Genomic DNA, 21409 nt, shown 5'->3' on the forward strand with positions numbered 1-21409 from the left:
TCGGAAGGACATACATTCCGGAATATGCCCAGCGTATCAAGCCGTTATATGCATTGATACAACCTACTTTCTCAAAATCATGCTGGCTGCCTGAGCATTCAGCCATTTTGCAATCCTTGCAGGCTGATCTGCTCGCTTCTAAATACTTACTGACTCGTGATAACCACACCAACCTGGTGATAAGAATAATCCCAGGGGCGGTGGGTTTTACGTACCTGACTTTTAATGAAGGAGACACGGTGCCTATTGCTTACAAGTCACACTTGTACACTTCGGCTGAATTGCGGTTTCCCACTGTGGAGAAAGTTTTAACTGCTGTACAGATGGCGATTCTTAAAGAACGAGCTCTGTCACAGGGGAAGCGCATGTTAGTGGTAACACCCTGTCCTCATTTGGAGGCAGTCACGAAAGCCAGTGTACCAAATTCTAAAGCTTTGCACCCACGGTGGATTCAATGGGCAGCGTCATTGACGTCCACGGATGTCACATTTATTTTTGACGCCTCTTTACGGTCGCAAGAGTACTTGCAGTATGAATTCGTTCATCCTGCTCCTCTGGCTATGCGACCTTTGGAGGACTTCCATTGCATCATTTACACTGATGGGTCGGCGCAGGTTGCGCATGGCTCTAAACATGCCTACGTTTCCGCGTGCGCTATTGTGGTTGGTGCTATGTTGAACGATGAATTCATTTCCAGGGAGGTACACACGTTGCCCCTGGGCGATTGCACTGCACAATTAGCTGAGCTTCGTGCTCTTTTACTAGCGTTGGAGTACGCAGATCCAAGTGTTACTACTCTGATTGTAAGTGATTCTTACTACTGTGTCCAGTCTTACAATGAAAACTTGTTCTTTTGGATTCAAAATGATTTTCATGATTCCAAGGGTAGCACAATAAAACACAAAATGATCTGGGTTCGAGTGGCAGAGCTTAAGGCTATGTTGCCTCTCGTTTATGTGATTCATACTCTCGGTCATCAGCGCGTAGGAGTTCACGCTGTTGGCAACTCGCTTGCTGATGAAGCAGCGAAATCAGCAGTATCTACATACTTAGTTGCAGCGGTTACTAGGTCAAAAACCAAGATTGATAGCGACATCTTGGCGGCAGTTGCTGCCTCTGAGAAGGGAAGTAGGCATCCTGCGGGATTCCCTTCGAAGTACAAATACCACTTAAGTCCCGAAAAGGTTCCTTTTGTGACAATTCCTGACGTTGGGGAACGGCTGATTCCCAACTCGGATCGCAGAGCAGACTTGATTACAGCGGCACATGAAGGTGTGGCGTCTGCGCATGCGGGCGTCTCGGCCACTGTAACTCAATTACAACAACGTTTCTGGTGGCGGGGACTGTACAAACAGACGCGTGATTATGTCCTTCTTTGTGACATATGTCAGCAGATTAAACCATCATCTGCTACGCGTCCGCCATAGACTCAGTTGTACATTTCTAATAAACCGCTAGGTTGTGTTTATTTAGATCACTGCAGTCCTTTTTCATCTGATACTGCGTATAAGTACATCTTAGTAGCAGTTGACTCATGCACACGCTTTGTGTGGGTATGGCCACATCGCAGCGCTGATTCACGGACTGTCATTAGAGATTTGCGTGTCTTTATAGGGATTTTTGCCTGTGGTACCTTCCATTCGGATCAGGGTCCGGCTTTCGCCTCTAAGGCGTATAAGGATGCCATGACTTCGTTGGGGGTCCAAGTCAAGTTTTCGTCTCCCTACAGACCTGAGGGTAACAGTGTAGTTGAGCGAATGAACCGTGATTTAAAGCAATCTTTGACAGCCCGAGTTCTAGGCACTGGCAGAAACTGGCTGGCTCACCTCTATGGCGTGCAGCGTGCTCTTAATAATCTCCCTAGAAGGTCTCTGGGTGGGCGGACCCCATACGAAATGCTCTTTGGCATCAAGATGTTCGTCCCTGACCTTGACGGTCTAGACTGTGTGGTTCGCGCCACTAGCTTTGACGCAGATGAACATTGCACTGTTTTACAGAATCTACAAAAGACCAGAGACAGTCTTGCAAAGGAACATTTGCCCTCCACGTCGGATGATGCGTTGCAGATCCCGGTAGTTGGCTGGCTACCCCAAGTTGGCGAACTGGTTCGAGAGAAGATCGATAACAAGAAAGAATTTGGTCCTTCCTATCGAGCTCCGGTTCCTGTCCTTGGAGTGAAAGGCACAAGAACAGTCATTTTACCACCACTTCCTGGACGTAAGGAAAACAGGTTTATTTCAATTGACAATGTCAAGATACACAGAGTGGCCGATTCTTCTTAGCATGACACCGGCTGTTTCCTGTCCTTCCATTGTGAGGAATTCAGTTATGCCCACTGCTTCTAATATTGAACCTGAAGTGGCCATCGAATTACCTGCTGTTTCCAGTCCGTTATTAAATAATTTACCCGGAACTAACATTGATGAGATAGACTATACCTACCCCACTGATTTGTCCATGCCTGACCTGCAAGCTCGTTTAGCCACGGAATCCAGATTTTCATTTGACTCTGCTTCCCTTGCCTCGAAGAAACCCTCTCGAATTGCAGTTTATGCTAGCCTGTTTAAAAAACATTTTTTGATACCCCCTTGGACTTACATTTGGCTGGTCCTTTTTTCAGTTTACCTTTTTATGTCAATTGGTTTTGTCTTTTATTTTTTTTCGAATCATGAATGGACACTATGTCGAGGAGAGAACTTGCATTACTCATCTGAATGGAACTTTGGCCCCGCTTTCCTCGTCCCATTCTACACACAGATTTAAAAGAGACTTGACTTTGGTTAACATCACAGCATGGCCTGTCCTTGATGGAATCGTGTGGGATGCAGTTCGGTTTCAGATTCATGGCCCAACGGAAGTCGTTAATGTCCCTAATGTACTTAGAGTGAATATGGGGGATGTGGTGAAACAAAACATTCGTTCTGATGACTGGGATGTCAATGCTGTAGAAAGTTTATTTTCTGATTTGCAATACTATGCTGCATTTGATGCTGAGGATTTATATTTAGAATCTGCTAATTATGGTGAATTATTCTGTTACCAACATTATGGCAATCACTTCTTACACAAAACATCGTCCAGAAGGGATACTGTTAACTTTACTCAGTGGGAACATTGCCCAGCGCCTCATCAGGGGAGTTCTGAAACATTTCTGAGAAAGTATACTTACTTCACTGACTTTAATCAGTCCAATCCCGAGTCCTTTTATTTTAAGTTTCGAAAAATGCCAATGTCCAAGGTTAGACTTACCGATACTAAATTGTTGTATTCCAAGTCCTTCCTTGATCAATTAGTTACTGGAGGCTATGAGTTATGGAAGGATACGATAGACCTTAAATCAGTTTGGGGTTCAAAGTCCTGGCAGGTACAAGGCACTGAGGCTTTGCACCGTGCATGTCTCATCCCGAATCATATGCTGTTTCTGAATGAAACAATTTCCCAGACCACATGCTTTGGATTGGCTACTTCTAAAAAATTAAACGCTCCTTCTTTCCCGGAGTTAGAGGAATATGATGGTTGGAGTAATTTTACTCAGTTGTCCATTAGAGAATTACAGACTCTACTTCTTAATTCCTCCTTTAACATTTCCAGTGTGAATCCTAAGGGTTGGCTGCTTTGGCACCGTAGTGCTGATTCTTGCCAACATAGATTTTTTAATTTAACTTACGGTTTTAAAACTGTTAGATCTGATCCCCGTTTGGACTTAGGTCATACTGTCACCTCGTAATCTGTAGGCAAATTGTGTCAAAACTGGCTGAAACATTCAACTTTACCTGCGGTTAAGAATCACCTTTCTAAACTAAATGCAGACGTGGACTTGAATGATTTCATTAAAGGCCCGGCTAGTGGCAGGTCGAAAAGGTGGTTATATGGGGTTTACAATGAAATTTGGAAGCTATCACAGATTGAGGCTGCTACACGCCTTAGGGCTATTGATCAAGCAAATCTTGAGAAAGTGCTTGCAGTTGTTGACAATAGCATTAATGTGCTTTCCTCTAGAATTTACACATTGGATAATATTGTGTCGTCAGTCGTCGATATTATACATGATGAAGTGTCAGTATTATACCATGGTCAAAATCAATTACGGTCAATCATGCAGTTTGCATGGACCCTTCAAACACTAAAAATGGGTAAAGTCCCCTGGGGGTACATGAACGTTTCTTCTTTATTTGCACCGTTTAATTTGACTGACAAACAACGCTTACTTTCAATGCGTGATGCTTCCTTTTCTATGTTACATATTGAAAGGTTAGAATCTTTACCTTTTTCCGTGGCTGAAGCCACTGCTGCAACGTGGCTTATCCGCGGTTTAATAACGCTGCCTTTTGCTTTATGTAAGTTTTCAAATTGCATGAAATATGTACCCATAGGTCGTTATGAACCTTTAGGTAGCGGTTTCCTTCATGAAGTCTGGTCACTCCCATACACATACAGATGTTTTAAGGATGACCAGGAAGTTTATCTGACAGGGGAGGAGTGCACTGAGACGCCAGATCATTCTTTAATGTGTAGACACATACAGTTACACGGTTCATGCAACAAGGACCGACCGAATATGGCTTGCGTTTTACAGGGCACGCCAGTTCCTGCTATCATCCCCACGTTTAAATTATTAGAGAATGGTAGTTATTTATTGCTCAATAATGAAAACTGTTGTGGGTTAATTAAAGGTATAGCTTTCATAGTAACAGTAAGTGAGCGGGTTATTTGCTGCAGAAATGTGCTTTATCCTCCCACACGTGAACATAGGGAGTCTTCCATCTGGCCACAGATACCAACCTTGGGAGCAGAATTCAGCGGCATGGCAAGAATAAGGGCTCTTTTGTCCCAGAAAGAGGTGGCCTTGAGCTCGGCCCGTGAAACTTTCGTGCTTCACATTGCAAACACCCGTACAGAGGTTCAGGCTCTTTTGAATACTGATTTGCCTTTGCATTTCGGAGCGATGGTTCGAACTATCTTTAACGCATCCTCCACAAAAGGCCTTGCACATTTTTTTAAAGTTGTTAGCAGTGGTCTCGTGACTTCCTTTGAAAAGATTTTTGGAGTCATCCCTGCTTTCTTCCATTCTATTTTTTCATCCTTGTTTGGAGGGTTCCCATTTTTACTTGCATTAGCAGCTGGCGCGCTAGTGGTTTTTTGTCTCTTTAAATATGGATGTCCTTCCTGTGCAAGACCCCGCGCAACAGCTACTGACGCGGTTTCGCAACCGCATGCTTGAATATTATGGCACACTGCCGTTGGCGACATTGAGCACGGCATATGGATTATCTTTTCGATTCTCCTACTTCACCTGTGTCCAGCCTGTATTTCACTGCCTGACCTGTGATTTCCATTGGGCCATTGATTTGTGTCTCTGCGGACCGGTTTCTCATGACGTCGATTTTAATCAGCTGATGAGTCCTATCATTGCTCACGAGTTGGTTTGTTCTGACGAGAGGATTATGGCCTTAGCAGTGGCGCATGGACTAATGGGTCCCTGGGATATATTGTCGGCAGCACAGACTTTCTTGGAACTAAGTTTTCTTGAAAACCCACCGAGCTGTCCTCTGATGGTTATAGAGGATCCGGTGCTGGGAGAACACGAATGTTCCTTTCATCTTTTAAATTGGATGGCTGAACTATTTTCGGATGAGGACAGTGAATTCCTGTTAGAGGCAGTTGCTGCTTACTTTTCATATACAGTTTTATCATAGACACTGCCTCGGATTGACGCGCTGATTAATAGCATTTCATTGATTTTATTGACTTATTTGTCAAGAAATTTTTATTTTACTTGCCTATTGGCTTGAGCCACGTTATATTTTTGGGCTATTTTTTAGCATTACTTTTTAAAGTTTAGTTTCGATTCATGCTCGTTTACTGTTGAGTTCTGCTCTCATGTGATGGCACTTCTGTTGTGATATTTAGTCCGTTCTCGGATCATGGGGGGTGTCATATAGCTCCTGTATATCCTTATATCGTGTTAAGTTAGCGTAGGTACATTTGAGGTTTAAACGCCATTTTTCTTTCTTGCAAATTCTGCACACGACACTTAATTGTTGACTTAGCTTTCAACCTAGTAGTTTGCCGTGGTGTATGTGAGAATAATATGTTATTGCTCTGATATCAGCTTTGCTTAATAAACTATGTCTGCACGAAGAGTGCTGAAGTTTCAGGAACAACACGATATGGAATTGTTATGAGGTCTGATCTCCACGCCTTCATAGTCATAACACAAGTGCAGCCTTTGCCAACTCTGGCTTCAGGCAGGATTGATATTGCTTTGCACGAGGCACATAGAAGACACTTGATGCGGTGCACATGCAGAGAGAGCTGGTGTATGCTGATGTGATTCCTTTCATGCTAGGACACTAAGGTATGGGCCCGCCCTAAAACAACCCAAAGAGACCTTCTTAGCTAATAATATAATATATGTGTTAGGGTGGGTGAGATATAAGTGTTGTTAACTCTTATTCATTACAGTATGTTAACATGCTGTCACCATTCGCTTTTTATGTCTTAGTAACTATGCTGGTAATTTTGCTACTGATAATAAGTATACTTGTATTATCTAAGATACTGCGCCTGAGAAGACGGCATTAGTAAATAAACATTTCAAATGCACATGTGTCTTCTTTACTCCATGTTCTGGTTTGTAATGATAACATAACGAAAGAGTGTTCATGAGTCCCACGTACCCTGAGGTACAGTAAGTTCATGTTCTGGTTTGTCTAAACATTGGGAGTTTGATATGTCCAATGAGACACTGTAGCTAGCTCGGTAAGGGGTAAGTTGGGTACTAAGGTGTGTTTTGGGTCACCCTAATTCGCCGAGGTTCCACTCCTCTGTGCACAGTTCTGTGTGAGAACAGAAACCCTGCGACAATTCCTCCAAGCGTTTTTTAAGTTATGAATGCGCGATAGCTCTAAAATAGCTGCCCTGGTTTTACGCATGCGCTGTGATGGACTCATCTTGGTCGTATCCCTGGTGTAGTTCATAACGCAATTGAAGTCCCCCATCATTATTATGTCCCCTTCCCAATCCAAAAGTTCAATATTGAGACGATCAAAACCCCCCACATCGTCAATATTTGATCCATACAAGGTGCATAGTACATATTTTGAATTCATTAGATTAAATTGTGCTAATGCCCATCTACCGGCTTTATCTGCAGCAGTTATAAGTACCTCCACCGTAAAAGTTTTCTTCTTAAGTATGGCGACACCCCTAATTGGTGCATTCAAAGAAGTGCAAGTAATCAATTCATATCCCCCTTGTTCAATCATTTTACGATCCTGAAAGCGAGTATGGGTTTCATTTAAAAGGGCAAAGTGAGGGTTATACATTTTCAGTTCTTCGAAGACTAATTGTCTTTTAATTCTGTTGTTGAGGCCGGAAACGTTCCATGCTAGGCAATTTATTTGATACATTTATTCGATTTTAACCTCTGTCTGCAGTGCCTATTGCGTTTATTCTTTAAATCATTATTCAGGTCTGTGCGTGTGCTTGTGCTTGTGCTGTCGCTTTCCCCCTTGTTTCCCCTGACCCTTCCCGCCTCAACCCTCTCCCCTTGAGCTTCTCCCCCTGCTCTAGGGGTCCCACCCCAAGTACCTACCCAGAAGCCTCCCACTATCTTCTGCTGCCGCTGAAAGGGCAGCTGACCACAGGGGTCTCCCCACGATCTCCCCCTCCATATTAAACTCGTATACGAGATCCCAACCCATAAGAAATGTGCCATTTTTTTTGATTAGTGAAAATAAAGATCAAAGTGATTATTCGTAACTTTCAGATCCTAGGTTACTGTAGGGCTGACTACCTAGGTTTAAGTGTTCATTTTCACCAAAAGTTGCTCTGCTTCGATAACATCATTAAAAAAGTAAGTGTGCCCTGCATTTATAACTTTAAGACGTGCGGGTTCTTGAAGATATACTGTAGCCCCCCTAGACTTAAAAGAGTCTATCAATTTCCGCAGCCCCCATCTTCTGTCCATAGTAGCCTTACTAAGGTCTGATTTGGCAAAGAAAGTTACGTTATCGCAAGTCACCGGTGTATTCGGTCGAGCTTTCATTGAAATTGCCTGTCTTAGCAAATAATTGCCAAAATAAGCCAGGATTGGTCGAGGGTATTTGCTCTCTTTGTTTTTGGATATGATCGGTAGTCTATGTACCCGTTGGAGTTGGCAATCCCAGTCCCAATCCCCAAGTTCCAGGAATGCCTTTTGGAATAATCGGATCAGGTAGGCCCTTGCGTCGGAGCCTTTAGACCCTTCAGGTATTCCAAAAATTCTTAAATTCTGGCGCCTGTGTCGGTTTTCAAGATCCTCAACTTTATTCTTCAAAGTCTCAATATCTTCCTTATGTTCTGCTGTGGAGGCCGTAGTAGTGGCCAGTGTTTCCTCAACATCAACCACCCTCTGCTGTAGTTCTTCTATATCTTTAGTGACTCCGCTTAGCTTGTTAGTAACTTCCTGTAGACAGTTATGTATCTTACAGTTATCTTTCTTTAATTGACGGAAGTGTTGTTGAGATTCTTCGTGATGGACCATTAATGTTTTCAAGATTAGATCAAGAGATGAAGAAGAAGTCTCAGTTGGAGAAGGAGAAGGAGTAGGAGAGAAGATGAGAGATGTAACGGGAGATGTAACGGGCATAGCCATTGTAGCTGATATCACCGGTAGTGCAGTTGCCTCATTGCATAGAGTGGTGGATGTAGAGGGATTATCTCTCAGGTTAGATGTTGCACACCCGATTGGTGTATGAGGCCCTACAGGTTCGACGTCTGTGGAGACCGTAGTGATGGAAGCCAGATTGGGCATTGAGTTTGGAGCTGGGTCTGAACTTGGTAAGTCCCTTTTACTAAAAGAGGTCTTAACAGTATAGTCTTGTAAGTTGTCAGCTTCTATGGAGTAGTTTCCTGGTAATACATTAGACAACTTTTGAGGGCCCCCTTTAACCTGCATCCACTTAAGTAAGGGGCTTTGGTCTTTGATTATGTTCCCTCCTGTAGCTCCTGTAGCAGTTGATAGTAGAGTAGTAAGCAGTGTAGCAGTGTCTTTAGCCTTCCCTTTCTTAGCTCTATTTTTTCCTCTCCCCTTTCTTTTAATGGCAGAGGATCTCTCTCTTCTTGTTTGAACTCGTGCGTTCTCAGTTCCTTTGCCCATCCCTTCCTCCGCTCCTTCCTCCACTCCCTCCTTTTCTTCCACAAATTCCTCGTACTCGTCATTAGAGTTAATTTCCTGCATTGAGTTAGCCTCAGTATTCCCCATGTCTTTATCGATTTTGGAGATTTTCTCTTCCAGAGTTGTATTTGATGGTATCACCAGTATCTGTACTTGTTGATGCGCGTGTATAGGTTGCGGGATAAGTGGAATGGCTATGGAAGCCGTATCGGTTTGTAAAAGTACATTCATATCAGGTGCATCAGTGTCAGTATCAGTGCTCAACTCTAATTCAGCCTCACAGACCTTCAGCGTGGATTGCGTGGATTGCGCAGATTGTGCAAGTCCCCCTTTGTTTGGGTTACTTTCCGCCGGTGAACTACAGTCTGGCCCCCCTCTAACGGACCATCGTTATTTAGTTCCCCTTTTTGGGTAGCCTTGCTACTAATATTATTTGTCTTTTTGGTCTTATTAATAGCCTTATCTACAGAAATATCAGCAATATCATCTTCTTTTGTTTTAGTTTTTAATTTAGACAAAGTCACTTTCTCCTTCGCATTCAAAACAGTAGACGGAAGATTAGGCTGTGGCTTACCAGCTTGGTGCTCCTGTTTACTGAAGCGGGGTGTGCGTGCCACTACCGCAGGTGAGATGGGTCTGAGCGGCTGTGCTCTCCCTTCATCCGTTCCTCTCCTCGGCTCTTCTGAAGCTTCCTTCAAGGGGGTACCTTTCAGCAGCGCCTTATTCTGCCTTGTATTTTTAGGAGCCATGAGAGCCATAAGGGTAGTTCTTCGTACCCGTTCTTCTTATCTGGCTGAATCCTAGTTATACCTGTAGTTGTATCGGTAGAGATCAGTTGCCAGCCTGGTCAGGCCAAGCCTCACCGATAGTCCGATAGTCTTTGTTAGTGCTGGATGGAGCTGGATGGTGCTCTTCGAGTCTTGGAGTCTTGGAACCGATAGCCCCCCCTGGTAATGCACTAGCAAATACTAGCACTAGCAAGTAGCTAGCAAGTAACTCTCGTTCGAGGAAAGCGGCGCTGTGTAGAAAGCTTTGTTCTGAGGGCTTTATAACCTTGTAGTAAACTTGGTAGCAGCTGCAGAGACAGCTCTCCGTTCCTCGCTTTCGCCTTCGCACAGAGCGGCCGCGACGCTCTCTGTTCCTCGCTTTCGCCTTCGCACAGAGCGGCCGCGCTGCTCTCCGTTCCTCGCTTTCGCCTCGCCTAATCTCAGCGCCTCGGTTCCGTCCTCGCTGTAGCCCACTGGAGCCGCAATCCGTAACCGCTGTCTGTAGTCCGCAATCTGCCCAGTTCTCAGTCCGCCCAGCCGAGCTCAGCTGAGTCGAGCGGTAGGTAGGAGACGCTGTCGCCGACACCAAATGCAAAGTGCCAAACAGTCCCCGTCCAAAACAGTGATCAGTCAAAGCGAGACTCCAACTCGGTCGCTCGGTCGCTTGGTCAGTTGATATTCAGTCGATCTCTGTTCACAATTCTCAGTTTCTCATTTCTTCGTGGTACTTCGTGGTTGATCAGTTGGGTTGTCGTGCCAATAGCCTCACAGGAGGGAGATCTCTGTGGATTGCATTCCAGTTATCAAGTCATACTGGAGAATGGTCTGGACAATGCTAAGATAATAGAATATTGTAGCTAAAATATCAATGACCATATTATTGACAAGTATATAAAATAATATATTGTCTAGTTACATATATGTAGAGTTAGGAATAGAAAATCTATACTTACCTGTATACACTCACCTGTCAATATTTCAGTATGTCAGTATTCTATACACCTATTGTCAAATCATCCATGCCTGAATGTCCTCAAGTGCCAAAGTTAAAAAGAAACATATTCCGGAGAGGCAACCTTCAGGTATAACTGTGTAACATCAGCATGATGTTGAAGTTATTTGCCAGAGTTGCAGATTAGAGCCAGAAGAGAATTGAGTTTAAAGATGTTTTAAATAAAACTTCTTTAAAGGTAAAAGAAACCTTGTGGCATCCCTTGATGTAAATATACATAGTTTGAAAGACTTTGGACTCATTTGTTGAGATTTATTAGTAAAGGAGGATGAAAACCATTTAGGGAGCTTATCCTCAAAACTCAGGGATTGCTGAGCATTTACAATAACAGGTTATATTTAAATATATCAGCAAGTAGTTCCAGCATGGCCAACTCATTATTGCAGCCTGATCTAAAACTAGAAAGTAAATCATTCAAAGTTCTTCTCACTGCCACTTTGTGCAATGCAGGCCCTCTTACATAATGGTGCAGGGGTGCCTGTGTTGTAAGCAGGATTGTTTATGCACAGAAAGGGATACCTTCCTGCACAAACACAATCCTCAGAGGCAATTCCCTCTTTCTATGTGTGCTGCAGAATGCAGCACATTTAGAAAGAGGTTGAAATTAGGAGCAATAAAGATATTTCTCCTCTTTATGCCTCACCTGGGAAGGAGTAGTATTTTGACGCATTCGCAGTCCACTAATGAAAAATCTGTGAATGAACCAAAATCCATGGGTGGATGCATGGGAACACCCACACTCTACCCGTGGAACACCTCCCTGGGGCAGAGTAACGCAAGGCAGCGATTTGTGCTGCCTTGCATTACTACAAACATATCAAGCCATGCACGGCCATGCAAGGTGACCTTGGGTGGATTGCGTGGCTTGATGAATCTGACTTTAGTGTTGCATTGCCCTTACACCCCCTTGTCTGGTGCAAGGACAATGCAACACTATGACAAGTATGGCCATTAGTATACAACTCATATTATAGCATTAGTAGACCTCTGAGGGAATGAAAGGGAACTCCGAAGGACAGAGGCCAAAAGAGTCACTCACAGGGACAAAGAACATAACCAGAATATGTGTATGTTGTTGGTGATGATAGTAATTTCGTTTCTCTTTTTCATAGGCGTTCATTCCAATTATATGGAAAAATATTAATCTCACACACATGTAATAAGCCTGGAATCTGTATCTCATAACCGAGTATAGGCATGAACTAAATAGAACAGCTGGTAAATTTGACAATGTTTATTTGCTCACAGGAAAGGTTTTGTGTGTGCATACAGATTGGAAGAGTAATCTTATTGTGTGTCGTATGCTTGGTTGACAGACAACACAGCTGCTAAATATATGTTAAAACATAGATAAAGACAAGATGAAAGACATTTACGGATTAAGGGGCATTATGTGATTGGATTAGTATTTGGGGTGGGAAGTTCCCCATCTCAGGAAATATTAATGCTAACGTGTTAGGGTGAACTTCAAAAGTCACTGAATCACCCTTAGCTCAACTCCCAGGTGGCTACTGCATAGAACAGACAGGCTTAATTTAGGGCAAAGTGCAAAGTATTTATGCAGTACCAAAACAGTAATAAAATCCCAGACAGAATTAGAATGATTGAGTTATTCTTTCTTAATGGAAAGAATGACACCAAAATGACAAAAATCCAATGAAAGGAACTAGAGATAGTACTTTCAAAATTGTATATAAAAATAGCATCAAAATGCGCTCTGTACCAATGATATTCTATGGAAAAGATGGACCAGGACATATTTCAGGCCAACCAAGATGGAGCACAGGTCAGAATCATCAAGTGGGTTCATCCAGATTTATATTATGCAGACGCCTGTGTGGCCACCGTGAGGATGGAGTAAATGACGCTGTCCCCATTGTTAAGACGCCACCCACCTAATTTATAGCTAACCCCCATACATTAAAATGTTTTACCTGGCAATAAGAAATATAAATAAATTACTACGTCAGCCCATGTAAATTGGGCGGGTAGACGTAGTCAATTCTCCAATGGCCCTTAATCCCCAGGGCTATCGGGGAGGTTTGGCTATTGCACGGATAGAGTAGTCTCCGCCATAGGAAAACTTAAGGTCTGCCCGCCATTAAATTTGGTGGGTGGACCACAATATTGGAGGACTGAGAACTCTGTCACTGTTGGAATGAGGTACCCTCTGCAAATATATAATAAAGGCTCATAGACTTTTTCATGGAATTCAAAATCCTACAGATGGGTAAGCCTGAAGCTATACCACAGGAAGATGCATCAAAACTAAACAACTTTGCCATCAGGTCCAGCTGATGCTCTAGAGGTCACGAAAGACCAAAAGCTGTCTCATTACCAACTTATCAGAGTTTCATGAGCAGCTCCTCTGGGTTACTTCTATGGCTTTCAAGACCTCAGAGACAGCTCTTAGGAGCCACAGTTCACTATAACTGAGGCCACCAACAGGGTCCAACCCACGTTCAGTTGGTACTGGTCAACTGCTCACTTTAGAAAAAAAGGCCACTTGCTGCTTCTTGTGTCCCTATAGCCACACAGGAGGTCAGCAAATTTACTCTTGAAGTCTACTTCTTTGTCCTGGGTACAAAGGGTGGGCTGGTTCAATCCTTCAGCCTTCTTTCAAGTTACAACAAGCAGGTTCCAGTCCAGTTTGGAAAGTGGTCTTAGGAGGGTTCTTTGGGGTGCCATGTTTATGTCTTGCACCAGCCAGTAATGTAGAGACTCGTGGCCCCTCTCAACCAAATGGGGTAAAGGTTTCTGGGGTTAACCCTTAACACTTTTAGGCAATTTCCGTTTGACCCATAACAAACAATCCACAGTGCGCCTTACTCCTGAAATGAAAAATGGGAGAATGCTACCTCTCTTCTGCTGAACCCTTGTTTCTACTCAAAGCTATGGATAGGAAAATGAGAAGTCCTCTCCTCTGTGCCCACTTCCAACTGGCTCTGTGGTTAGCTTCCCTCCAACTTGGTTCAGAGTCAGCCTGGTAAGTGTGTGGCTTGGGAACATAGACTTGCCCTTCTCCAGGTCTCCCCTTACATTAAACTATGTATGAGCAGGCTTCACATCTGTCCCTATCAAGTTAATAAAGTCTCTATGCCCACCCCACCTGCCCTTCCTAATCTGACAGGGATGCCATGGTTTCCATCTAGCCTCTTGTGTCACCATGCCTAAGTCATTCTTCTTGTCTGGGAGCAGTTTTCGAACCTCATTAAGCTCAAGCCCTATGTGGGCAACCGATGGTAGGCTAATGCAAAATCGCCTCCTTGAGCTTAAGTAAGGGAAAATATACCTTTCTAAAAGCTATATTTCCTGAATATTTATTGCAAATCCAACTTCACCAATCAATTGGATTTATAATAAATATGAAAAATGGTCTTTGAATGACTATTCTAGTCGTATTATGTCAAAAAGTACAGATTACAGCTTATTATTTGTACTTTGACATTTTCTAAGAGCCGGCTACAGTTCTGTCAGTGAAAATACATTTTGGGAGCTAGTCACTGAAGGAGCAGGTCAACTGTAATTTTGCATATGATCCATTTTAAATGATCAGTCAGCCTATAATGTGGCAACAAGGTGCATTTAGCGGTGATATAAAAAAATATAAAAGAAGGGTATACCTCCTATTAAAAGAGTTATTTTGACAGGTTTGACAACAGTGTTTCAGGTTGCTGCCGTCAGGCTAGACATGGTAGGCCTGAAGTTCTGTTTTATAGGCCACCATTCAGGATGGCACAACAAGTGCTGCAGTCCATAGGTGGCAGCTGAGGTCCAGACCCTCAGTGCATTTTCTATATCACACACTAGGTACTTGTTGTAGTCTCCCTCTCAGGTTGCTCTACCACATCAGGGTTTATCAGGTAGAATGTTGGTGCGCTGCCTGGTTACCCTGTTGCTAGGTGCTTGATTCAAAGGAACTGAGAGCAGTTGAAGTGAGAGATGTATGTCTTGCTCGTTGCTCCTCTCTGCTGTGTAGTTTTCCTGCAATAAACTCCTGTTGAACCTATCTGCATTAACGAGTGCTCTACTACAGTAATTATTGGAAAGTTAAATAGACACAAAATTCGATCAGGAGGATGGACATTTTTTGGCATTGTTCCAAAAGAATGGAACAACTTCCCACTCCATATGCTTGCGCAAGAATCTGAAGACCTGGCTTTTCAATTACCCAGCCTACCCTAAAAGGGACTAGGTAAACACACCCCCTCAACGCCAGGAGACCCTTGCAGGTGATAGTGCGATTTACAAATACAGATAACATAACTAGTCTCAGACCTTTTTTATAGAGCTTTGTAACATGATTGAGAGCACTGCAAAGGTGGACCACCAGTGGCGAAGGAGTTTTTGTGTCAAGGTTTGAGTCGGCCAGGGATTAAATATGGCAAAAGGTTATTTAGTTAGTTATACAATTTTATATAGTGCAAACATGGCTCAAGGACATTTGGGAGTTTTAAAAATGAGCATACTTTAGTGGCGTGGAAGGTGTCCACCTAGAAGATATCCATATTAAATCACCGCTGCTACGTACAATTGAGCATTTCAAATGTCGCACAATTCCTCTTAGGAAAGAGACAAAAAAAAGTTTACAAAATCTTTGCCTCACTAAACCTGCCAGTGATACGCTTCCAGAGAAGTTTAAAGCCTCCTGCTGCGAGCCACAGTCAGCAATGTCATATATGAAGGTATACAGCAGTGTAGGCTATAATGATTCAAAATGGTTGTACAGAGTACTGAGTAGTATGATAACTGCATCCTACTTACATTTGTTAAGTATGAACACCTTACATTCAATATTAGCAAATATAGAGATTCTACATCAGTATATACTTGCTACTAAAAACCTTCTTCTTGTCTTATGGGTAACTTTGTTGGAACCAACAAATCCACCCCGACCTCCCAGTTTATGTAAGGTACACATTTAACATGTAGGATAATGAGTTTACTACGTTGCCAATGGCAGGAAATTTAAGTGGCACTTGCCATTACTCTGAGCAGCGAAAAATGTAAAGCACACCAACTTGAAACATAGATAAAGCACACATGTCTCGCCCCAAAATGCCCATAAAATCTCACTACTGCATGGTTGATTTTATAAAAGGATTTGACCTATGAGGTGACAACAGATCAAAAAACATGCTGTAGAGAATATATGCAAAAGTGATGTGGCTTGTGTAGTGCTGCTCCATAACAGATGTATGTCAATCACACTTATTGGCGATTCTCATGGCCATTTTGTGATTTTTATCTTCGTGAATTCCCCAGCAGTCTTGTCCGTCAGCACTGTGCATGGGATTGAAACATATCCTAAACAAATATATGACGTTACAATGCTTGCAATTACAATGCATGCTTTTACAACACAGTCTTTACATCGCCACTACCATTACATTGCATGATTTTACAACGCATGCCATTACAACCCATTTTTTAAAACTACCACTACAACGCATTCCATTACAACGCATACCATTACAACCCATAATACTTTAAGGGCAACAGTAGGGTAAGTGTTGGATAGTATAGGGGCCAACATTAGTATTACCACTCCAGTGAGTGCAACAGTAGGGTAAGTGTTGGATAATGTTGGGGCAAAAATTACTAAGTGTTGGATAGTGTAGTGGTAAAAAGTACTATTCCCACTCCAGTGAGTGCAACAGTAGGGAAAGTGTTGTATAGTGTAGGGGTAGAAATTACTATTCCAATGTACCCCAAAACCCATACCCACCCTAGTACTAAAAACATTTCCCTGACTTACCTTATAATGCGTTGTAATGGCATGCGTTGTAATTGTATGCGTTGTAATGGCATGCGGTGTAGTGACATGCGTTGTAATGGCATTTTTGTAATGGCATGGGATGTAAAGGCAATTGTGTTGTAACAGTTGTGTTGTAAAGGTAGGTTGTTGTAATAACTGCGTTGTAATGGATGTTTCCCTTCCTAAACATGCTTCACTATGATACATTCCTGTGAAGTGAATTCAAAGTCTTGCTATTATGTGATCCCTGCTCATCCACAGTTCTTTGCAGGTTTCCAATAACCTTGATTTATTAATGTCATGTAAACGATAGGTCTCTCTGTATTCAGAATACAGAAGTGTGGAGAAGTGTGGCTCAATGGTTAGAGCAGGCAGACCTTGATGCAGAGCTCTGGCCAGGGACCAGGGTTCGATTCCTGCTTCAGCGGGTCTCTGGCTCATTAATTCCCCTGACTGGATATTCTACCCTCAGTGCCTGTTCTGATCATGGGTCCCACGCTGCAACTCTGGGCAATAGCTTGCTTAGTCTCCGCAACGGCCCCAAAAGCGCTGGGATCCCTGGCTGCACCTGGGGGGTGCCCAGGAGTGGACATTTCCCAGGAAAGCCAGGAAGGGTTCCTAAGCGGTATACGGACAGTGCCGGGACACCTCCGGTGGAGGTAGCTGTGCGCTTTACAAATTCCTACATTTACATTTACTAAACTGATGATTGTTCTTGGCCTAATTCGTCCATCGAACCATATTATTCTGTTCCACTAAAAAATACCAATTACATCTTTCTTCATAGAAGCAGCACAAAAACAAACCACAACCACAAACAGTACAGGATCCAAAGGAAGGGAGCTATGCTGAGGTATAAATGAACCCTGGTAAAAGTTTTTAAAAGCAAAAGTCATATGCTTTGAGGTCAGCACACAAGAGGAGATTGACAGCTACCGGAAACCTCCTTTACAGCGTACAAAGAAGAAAGAGGCTTGAAAATCAGCCCCTTGCTTGGTTTATAGTCTTGCTTGCAAAAATATGAGGAGAATCTGTGCCCCTTGAAAACTTACGTTTTGCTTCTGTTTGATGCATTTGACCATATCCATAAATACGCCAAATGAATAGAAAAATTCACCAGCAATGTTTTTCCCTGTCTTTTAAGCGTGGTACTTCACAACCCTCTAAGTACCTTTGCATTTACTTATGAATAGTTCATGCTTTTTCAAAGATAACATGAAGAACGTAAAAGTGCTATGGGTATTAATACCCATACTTTGATTACTGTGGTATTAAGGGAATAAACAGTTGATTCTCTGTGCGAAAAAACACATTTTGCAAAAGTAGCATACATATGGTCAACACAAGACAAAATACATATGACTAAGAAATTAACGTAAATAGAATCTCGTGCTATTTCAACACGATTGCTCCACCAATCAGCTCACACCAAATGCCAACATACACACAAAAGACTCGATGAGTCACTGGAGACAGCAGTATGGTTCGTTACATGTAAATGATCTGTGGAACATGTATCGCATTGTGCCATTCCACTTGTTGTTTTGATCTTTGTAGTTGATATTTATGACCTCTACATAAAGTGGGAACGGTCACTTCCTTAACCATCATTTCAATATATTAATTTGAAAGTTCGACTTTTATATGTCAGATATAAGTCGTACAAATCATGCAGATTGCATAAAAATCAATAGCATTTGAGCAATATCAAATCTTTACCACCCACATCTGAAGTAAAACTTAAGATATGAGGAGGGTAGCAAATTAATCCCGTTTTCTGTTATAAGTCCTATATTTGGCATAAAGTAAGTTTGTTGTAAGTTAGCTGTCATGTCCCCAAGCATACCAACGTGTTCCCTGGAATCTCAAACCCTAGAAACCCCAAAGGTGATCCAAGAAACTTACCACGGCAGCTCTGTAGGGCTGAGCTCATGTCAGGCTATAAAAGCAACAAAAGTGCTGTATCTCTGTGTCTTCCCTACTGGACCGACACTGATGGTAGGGGCATGAAGAACAATCCAATAAGCTGAGCGATGTAGGTACTGCGGGCCCGATTTACAGAACTAACTTAAGACTAAATCCTAAACTTACTACCATTTTGGTATTCACTGTAGGCACTTACTCATTTTGGTATTCATAGAAGGCACTTACTCATTTCGGTATTCACAGAAGATAGGACTCCTAACTTTCGGACTCCGAAATGCCTTCCGTTAATACCGAAAGTCTTAAAGTTAGGATTTTTCTTAGTTTAGGAGTAGTAAAGTTAGGACTCCTAACTTTAGGACTCCTAAATACCTTCTGTGAATACCGAAGGTCTTAAAGTTGGGATTTTTCTCAGATTGGGAGTCCTAAGTTAAGAGTCCTACATTTACTACTCCTAAACTGACAAAAACCCTAACTGTAAGACTTTCGGTATTCACAGAAGGCATTTAGGAGTCCTAAAGTTAGGAGTCCTAACTTAACTACTCCTAAACTAACAAAAATCCTAACTGTAAGACTTTTGCTTTTCACATAATTGCTAATGCTGAAGCATGTTTACATACAAGCTACAAAATATCTATGGTTGAGGCCTGGAAGTGTCATGGGCTTGGAAAGCTGTGTCACCCTGTCCCTATTAGATGTTTTGTGTCATTCCCTATGATTTTTACCAGTGAACTTTATAATCTGTGAGCTTATTTGAGATGTTAATATGTTGCTGCATTCACCAGCATAACACTGGGCTCTGCAATCCAGGCTATCAGAAGCAAATCCTCCTCAAATGAAGATTTTGGCTGCCCTCCGTTTACACCAAGCTATTACTAGCCAATGGCCAAAACTGATCATAGTTTAGTGCACAGGTCTTTTTACCATTACTTACGAACTAGTAGGAAACCTTCCTTGGAAAAGCTCTACAGTCTTGGGATCCTTAACTCTATCCGCGTACTGAGCTGTGCACGCCACATGCTTCATCATTAATATTAGGCCTGTGTGTAATTCAAATTAGGATTCATTTAGCATGCCTACAAGTGGTGGTGCAAAATGTGCCATGCCAACGTCACTGGCAGTGGTTTGTACTTGAAATAAATATACAAAACACATAATTTCCTTCAAGAGACTCAGGGGCATATTTACTAGATTTGTGGCGAAGGGCAGTGCATCAAGTTACCTTGCTGCAGTGCCCTATGTCACAGGGAAAGAGCAGAAATGCACCGTATTTTTCCGATGGTACATTCTTGTCCTTTCCCCCTGAACTGGTGCCTTTTTAGCAGCCTTGCAGTCTTGCATTATAGATTGTTTTTTGCAGTAAGGTTCTCCTTCCTGCACAAAAACAATCTTGCCTGTAACACAAAAACCCAAGTAATCAGTGGGGAACCACAAATATCTTACAACCCAGTATTAATTCAAGTCTCTTGATAAAAATGGTACCTCACTTGTGTTGGTAGTGCTAGTGCCTGCCATAGGAAAAGCCCCAAAACCAAGCATGGTCACATCACATTTTACAACGGAAAACAGAATCTTTTTTTCAAATGTGGTTGGCTTTGGATTTTGGGCCCTAGCTATTCCGGCACCAAGGGAAATCTAGAAAACCAAAACACTTTTTAAAGCTTGACACCCGGGGAAATCTAGGGTGGGGAGACTTGTGTGGCTCTCATCAGGTTTTCTCACCAAGAAGCCCTTGCAAACCTAACACGTTGAATGAAAAGACCCATTTTTACCACATTTCTGTGATGGAAAGTTCGGGAATCAGCAGGGAGCAACACATAACCCACCACTAACCATTTCCCCAAGTCTCCCAATATAAATGGTACCTCACTTGTGTGAGTAGGACTAGTGCTCACCATAGGAAAAGCCACAAAACCCAACATGGTCATATCACATTTTCCCACAGAAAACTGACCCATTTTTGCAATGTGGCACTGGTGAATTTTGGGACCTAATTAAACCAGCACCTAGGGAAACCTAGCAAACCTGCATATTTTTGAAAACACTAGAAATTGTTTTCTTTTGTGTTAAATGGAAGAGTTTCTTTATTCTTCAGTTCTGTTTGATTAACTAAAAAAAATTAAATGTGTTCTATGTTCATTTTATTCTTGTTATTTGATGGAAATCTTTTTTTTTTTAATTTAACTCGCCTAGGAAAAGTAGTCTGTATATACGGAGAATTATTTTGTTGGCTTATACTGATTGCAGACATATCTTGACTTTATACATTTTTTCTTCGTATTTTACTGAAAAGTTAAAAAATATTTAAAATTACTGTTTTGTTTCTTTAAATTGGTTCACTATCTACTCATTTTCATTTTATTATACTTACTTTTTGATTTTCTGAGGCAGTTTGGTGCTTTCAAATCAAGTTTGTCAGTCGCAGAAACAGAGTCTGCATTCACAGCGTCTGCTCCCGTTGATAGTCAGTTGACCATTGTTTTCAAAATGGTGGTCGGCTTCTATTTATACATTTTCTTGGGTATCACCATAATTTAAGATAAAATAACTATGGTGTTTGTAATTTATTTGGGGATAAAATTATGTGGAAACATATATTTTAATTTTCGGATTACAAAATGCTCATTTTAATGGTTTGTGTTTCTTTTGGCCTCCATTTTATTTCGAAGTTGACGTATTTCATGTCATTGAAACAGTAGTAGGACTTGCTTTTTGACCCGAGGTCAACCTATCGTCGTCCGCTGAAATTAGATTATGAAGTCCTTGATTTAGAATGATATTTAGTAAAG

Source organism: Lissotriton helveticus, chromosome 8 (genome assembly GCF_964261635.1).
Source record: "Lissotriton helveticus chromosome 8, aLisHel1.1, whole genome shotgun sequence".
NCBI lineage: Eukaryota > Metazoa > Chordata > Amphibia > Caudata > Salamandridae > Lissotriton > Lissotriton helveticus.